This window comes from Marmota monax, unplaced genomic scaffold (assembly GCF_021218885.2).
Source record: "Marmota monax isolate L192 unplaced genomic scaffold, Marmota_monax_Labrador192_F-V1.1 WCK01_AAM20220418_F8-fsc00155, whole genome shotgun sequence".
NCBI lineage: Eukaryota > Metazoa > Chordata > Mammalia > Rodentia > Sciuridae > Marmota > Marmota monax.
In genome coordinates, this window is record NW_026694554.1 from 3530746 (window position 1) to 3536745 (window position 6000).

At 38.7% G+C, this 6000-nt stretch overlaps 1 pseudogene; it reads right to left on the reverse strand.

Moving 5' to 3' along the window:
- Nucleotides 1-4033: 4033 nt before the first annotated feature.
- Nucleotides 4034-6000, reverse strand: LOC124076853 (hydroxymethylglutaryl-CoA synthase, cytoplasmic-like; annotated as a pseudogene).

Sequence of the window (6000 nt, forward strand, 5' to 3'; positions counted from 1 at the left end):
AGACCCTGCGGCTGACTGGGAAGGTACATGGTTGATACCCACAAGAACTGAGACAGGTTTTGGGGTTGTGAAAATGGGGGTTGAAGAAGTGATTAGGGACACTTTTCTGATCGGTATCCATTTGAATTAGTAGATACTTTATGATTATAACAATAATTGTTTAAGAGCTTCCAAGACTAAAATTTATTGATCACATTTTTTTTTTGTACTAGGGATTGAACCCAGGGGTGCTTTACCATTGAGCTACATCCCCAGTCATTTTTATTTTATATTTTGAGACAGGGTCTTGATAATGTGTTTAGGGCCTTGCTAAATTGCTGAGGCTGGCTTCAAACTTGCAATCCACCTGTTTTGGACTCCTGAGTTGCTAGGATTACAGGCATGCATCACCATGAATTATCATGCTCAAAACCTGAATCACTTACTTCTTTAAAAAGTGCATCATAGTTATACATAGTAGTAAGGTTCATTTTGACAGAATCATACATGCATGAAATGTAATTTGCTCCATTTCAATCTGTACTGATTCTCCCCACCCCCTTCCTCTCCCTATTCCCCTTCATTTATTCTACAGGACTTCCTTCTTTTTTTTCCAAATTGGTGCTTTATAGATATACATCAAGGTGGAATTCATTGTGATATGTGTGTATGTGTATAGCATAATTTTGTCCATTTTATTCCTCATTTTCTCCCTTTTCCTGTCCCTCTGTCCTGCCCCTCCATCCCTTTCCTCTATTTCACTGATCTCCCTTCTATTTTCATGAAATCTGCCTCCCTCTCTTTTGTCCTTTATGTTGTTCTAGCTTTTGCATATGAGAGAGAACATTTCACCCTTGACTTTCTGAATCTGGTTTATTTCACTTAGCATGATGTTCTCCAGTTCCGTCCTTTTACCAGTAAGTGCCACATATTCATTCTTCTTTTTTTAATATTTATTTTTTAGTTGTCGTTGGACACAATACCTTTATTTTGTTTATTGTTTTTATGTGGGGCTGAGGATTGATCCCAGGGCCTCTCATGTCCTAGGTGAGCACTCTACCACTGAGCCACAACCCCAGCCCAAATTTGTTCTTCTTTAAGGCTGAGTAAAACTTCATTATGCATATATACTACATTTTCTTTATCCATTCATCTGTTGGCAGACAACTGGGCTGGTTCCATAATTTGGCTTTGGTGAATTGTGCTTCTATAAACATTGATGTGCCTTTTATCCCCATAGCATGCTGATTTTAGTTATTTTAGATAAATACCAAGGAGTGGGATATCTGGGTCATATGATGGTTCTATTTCTAGTCTTTTGAAGAATCTCCACACTGCTTTCCAGAGTAGTTGTACTAATGTGCAGTCCCACCAATAATATATGAGTGTACCTTTCCCCCAACATCCTCACCTGAATTTGTTATGTGTATTCTTTTGTTTGTTTGTTTATAGCAGCTTTTTTCATAACTGCCCAAATTTGGAAACAACCAAGGTATCCTTCAGTAGGTAAATGAATACATAAAGTGTGGTACATCTTGAGAAAGGAATATCACTGAGCATTACAAACAAATCAGCCCGCAAGGTGGCACATGCCTGTAATCCTAGTGGCTTGGGAGGCTGAGATAGGAGAATCATGAGTTCAAAGCCAGCCTCAGCAACAGTGAAGCACTAAGCAACTCAGTGAGACCCTGTCTCTAAATAAAATACAAAATAGGGCTGGGGATGTGGCTCAGTGGTCAAGTACCTCTGAGTTCAATCTCTAGCACACACACACACACACAAATTCAAATTAAAAAATATCAATCCATGATGATGTGGAGAGATCTTAAATACATATTTCAGAAATCTGAAAGGCTATTGTGATGTGATTCCAAATACATGACCTTCTAGAAAAGGCAAAACTATAGGGACAGTAAAATATCTGATTTACAGAGGATGGAGGAAGGGAGAAACTAGTGGATCATGAGGGATTATTAGGGCAATAAAACTATTCTGCATGATACTATATGTTAGATAAATGTCATCAAACTTTGGTCAGTGATAGGTGTGGTGGCACACACCCATAGTCCCAGCTACTTGGGAGGCAGAGACAGGAGGATTGCAAATTCAAAGCCAGCCTCAACAACTTTTTTTTTTTTTTGGTACAGGGGATTGAACCCAGGGGCATTCCACTACTGAACTCCATCCCCAGTCCCTTCTATTTTGAGACAGGTTCTCACCAAATTCCCGAGGCTGACCTCAAATCTGCAATCCTCTTGCCTCAGCTACCCAAGTCACTGAAATTACAGTTGTGCACCACCATACCTGTCCAGCCTCAGCAACTTAGAGAGACCCTATCTCAAAACAAACAAACAAAAATTAAAAGACTATGGATGTAGCTCAGTGGCAGAGTGCCCCCAGGCTCAATCCCCAGTATCAGAAAGAAAAAATCAAAATCCATAAGATGTTCAATACATAGAATGAAACCAAATATACACTATAGACTTTATTTAATAATGTACCAATATTGATTCATCAATTTTAACGAATGTACCACACTAACAGAAGATGTTAACATTGAAGCTAGGCATGGTGTTGTACACCTGCAACCCTGGTTCATTGATCCTGTATAATGTATTTTTATTCTCAATATCATTAATTTTGTATCTGATCTTAATTATTTTCTGTATTGTATTGATTTTGAAATTAGTTTGTTCTTCCTTTGGTAAGACTTTGAGGTGGAACCTAAGCTTACTTATTTGAGATCTCTATTTTTAATGTAAGCACTCAACGATATAAATTTTCCTCTTACAACTGATTTCATACTTTCCAGAGATTGTGATATGTTCTATTTTGTTCTCATTTGTTTTTAAGAATTTCTTGATTTCTTCTATGATCCATTCTTCATTTAAAAGAGTATTGTTCAATCTCCATGTGTTTATTAGTTCCTATTATTTTTCTTGCTGTTTATTTTTTGTTTCTAGTTTCATTCCATTATGATCTGCTAGAATGCATGGGGATTATTATCTTTTTTTGTATTTACTAAGATTTACATTATGAACTAGAATATGTTGTATTTTGAAAAAGCTTTCATGAGCTGCTGAGAAGAATGTAAATTCAGCTTTTTGTTGTTGTTGTTGTTGTTGTTTGTTTGTTTTGGTTTTGTTTTCTTTATTTGGCTTCACACATGTGAGGCAAGTGCTTTACCACTGAGCTACATTCCAGTCCAATTCAGCTGTTTGAGGTGAAATATTCTGTAGATATCTGTATTAGTCAGGGTTTTCTAGAGGAACAGAAACAACAGGATATATATCTATATGCATCTATCTATCTAACTATTTATTTATCCATCAATCCATCCATGAAGCTGGATAGTCCACAATGGCCATCTGTAGGCTAGAGAGCTGGAGGAACCAGTAACTGCACAGTATAAGATTCTGAAGCCTCAGAACAAGAGGAAGCAATGATGCTACCCAAGTCTGGCCTGGAAACTCCCTGGAGAATCACTGGCAGAGGCCACTTTGGAAGAGTGAAGGACCTAAGAAGAATCAAGCATGCATCTGCTGCTACTTCCTTGTTCTTCCAACTTTTATTCTATCTAAGCCTCCAACCTATTGGACAGTGCTGCCCACATTTAGGGTAGATCTCTGCTTCGGTTCACTGTCCCACATGCCAGTCATTCCTAGACACACCCACATTGACACACCCAGAAGCCTCTTAGGTGTTTCTTTCTCTCTCTCTCTCTTTTTTTTTTTTTTTTTTTTTGTGGTGCTGTGGATTGAACCCAGGGCCTTGTGCATGCATGGCAAGCACTCTACCAACTGAGCTATATCCCCAGCCCTTAGGTGTTTCTTAATCTAATTAAGTTGACAATTCAGGTTCGCCCTTGTCAATCTGATACCCAAACATGACTCTTTACATCATACTTAATCTCCAAATAAACACAATAAGAAGGTTATAATTCTAACATGATATAACTATCCTGCACATAACCAAAAAAGTTCTTTCCCTAGAAAGGAAGAAAAAATGAAAAATGCTTTTTTTTTTTTTTTTTTTTTTTTTTACTTTCAACAATCTTGTTGTTCAAAGTATAAAATTCTTACACATTAAAAAAAAATTAAATTGGAGACTAGTACCTCTGCTTTCCTCTAACAGAAGCACAGGATTCATACTACATTTAAAAACTAAATTTCATGCATATAAATGGCCAGAGAGGTATAAAGTTTACAGAGCCCTTAACATCATTCGAGTACATTTAGAATTGGCTAGACCACAACAGGAAGCATGTTAGCAAATTGGGCAGATAGACTTATCCAAGAGCACAACAGTCACATAAAAATTTAAGTCAGTCACATAAAAATTTAAGCAATGTGTAATTCTTTAAAATTGTCCCTAGACATTCCCTTCCTCCAACCATTCCCCTATCCCCACCCCAACCCAAACACACTGTGAAGTCTCGCAGTTCACGGAGTATCTTAATGTTCCCCATTACTAATGACAGCTACTTCGGGTTCTGCTGCTGATGCAGGGAGCCTTGGCACTTTCTTAGCAGGGCTTGGAATATGCTCAGTTGCTGTATTTGAATGCACAAGTCCTCCTCCTTCACCCAAAGTGTCATCATTTGGAGAGGGGCGACGAGCTTACTTTCTTCTATGCTTTTCATTCACTCTAACTAGGTACCATGTTCCTTCAAAGAGTGAATCTATTGAACACTGGGGTATATAGTTGGCCAAGTGATGAGTGTCCTCTCTGAGCTTCATGTTTTCAGCAAAGACATCTGGTGCTACACAAGTTCTTGAGTCAAGCCTTGATTTAAGATCACATAAACTTGCTGTTATTTTATCAAGAGCAGACCCTGGTGTGGCATCTTGTGTAACTTTAAGAGAGTTCAAGGTGGCAGCCAAACCAGAACCATAAGAGAACACTCCTATCCTCTTCCCTGCCAACTGCTGAGGAGAGTACTGGGCTAGAACAGAAGCAAGGGAACCATATACTGAGGATGTATACATATTTCCATTTTGATTTGATACCAGCAAAGATGCCTTTGTTTTCTGATTAAAGAGTTCAGAACTAGCCTTCATAAATGCCTTTTCCACATCTCTGTCAAAGTAAATATCTTCTAATTTAACATCCCCGAAAGCTTCCAGGCCACTGTAGATAGTATTTTTATCTCTGTTCTGGTCATTAAGGAAGTCATTCAGCATCATCCGAGCTAGAGATTTCTGAACCAGTTTACAATATGGTGAGTGAAAGATCATGAAGCCAAAATCATTTAAGGTAAAATCTTTATCATTTCCCTCTTTCTGCCACTGGGCATGGATCTTTTTGCGGTAGACAGAATAGCAGCGGTCTAATGCACTGAGGTAGCATTGTATGGAGAGTTTTCCATCGACTATAGGATATTCGGAGACCATATCGGGCTTGTGAAAATCATAGGCATGTTGCATATGTATTCCACGAAGCCCTCGGTCAAAAATTAAAGGAGCATTTGGCCCAATCAGCAAAGCCACAGCTCCAACTCCACCTGTAGGTCTGGCATTTCCTGTGGCATATATAGCAATATCTCCTGCAACTACCAGGGCATACAGTCCATCCCAAGAGCTGAACTCAATCCAGTTAACAGCATTGAAGAAAGCAGCTGTGCCTCCATAGCACGCATTAGTTGTATCTATTCCTTCTATATCTGTATTCCCAGACTCCTCAAATAGCTGCATCAAATTAGTCTTCACTGACTTTGATTTGTCAATGATTGTCTCTGTTCCAACTTCTAACTGTCCAATGCAATCATAAGAAAGGTTATTTCTCTCCATTAGATTCTGAACCACAATTAGGCAAAGAGAGTTGATATCTTCTCCATCTGTGCAGAAGCCCATCCTGGCCTGGCCCAAGCCAATGGTATACTTTCCAGCATCTACACCATCATATTTTTCCAACTCTGCTTGATCAACATATTGAGAAGGAAAATAGATCTCAAGGGCAACAATTCCCACATCTTTTGGCCCAACAAGCTTCTGCATTCAAAGGAAGTGACCCAGGCATGGT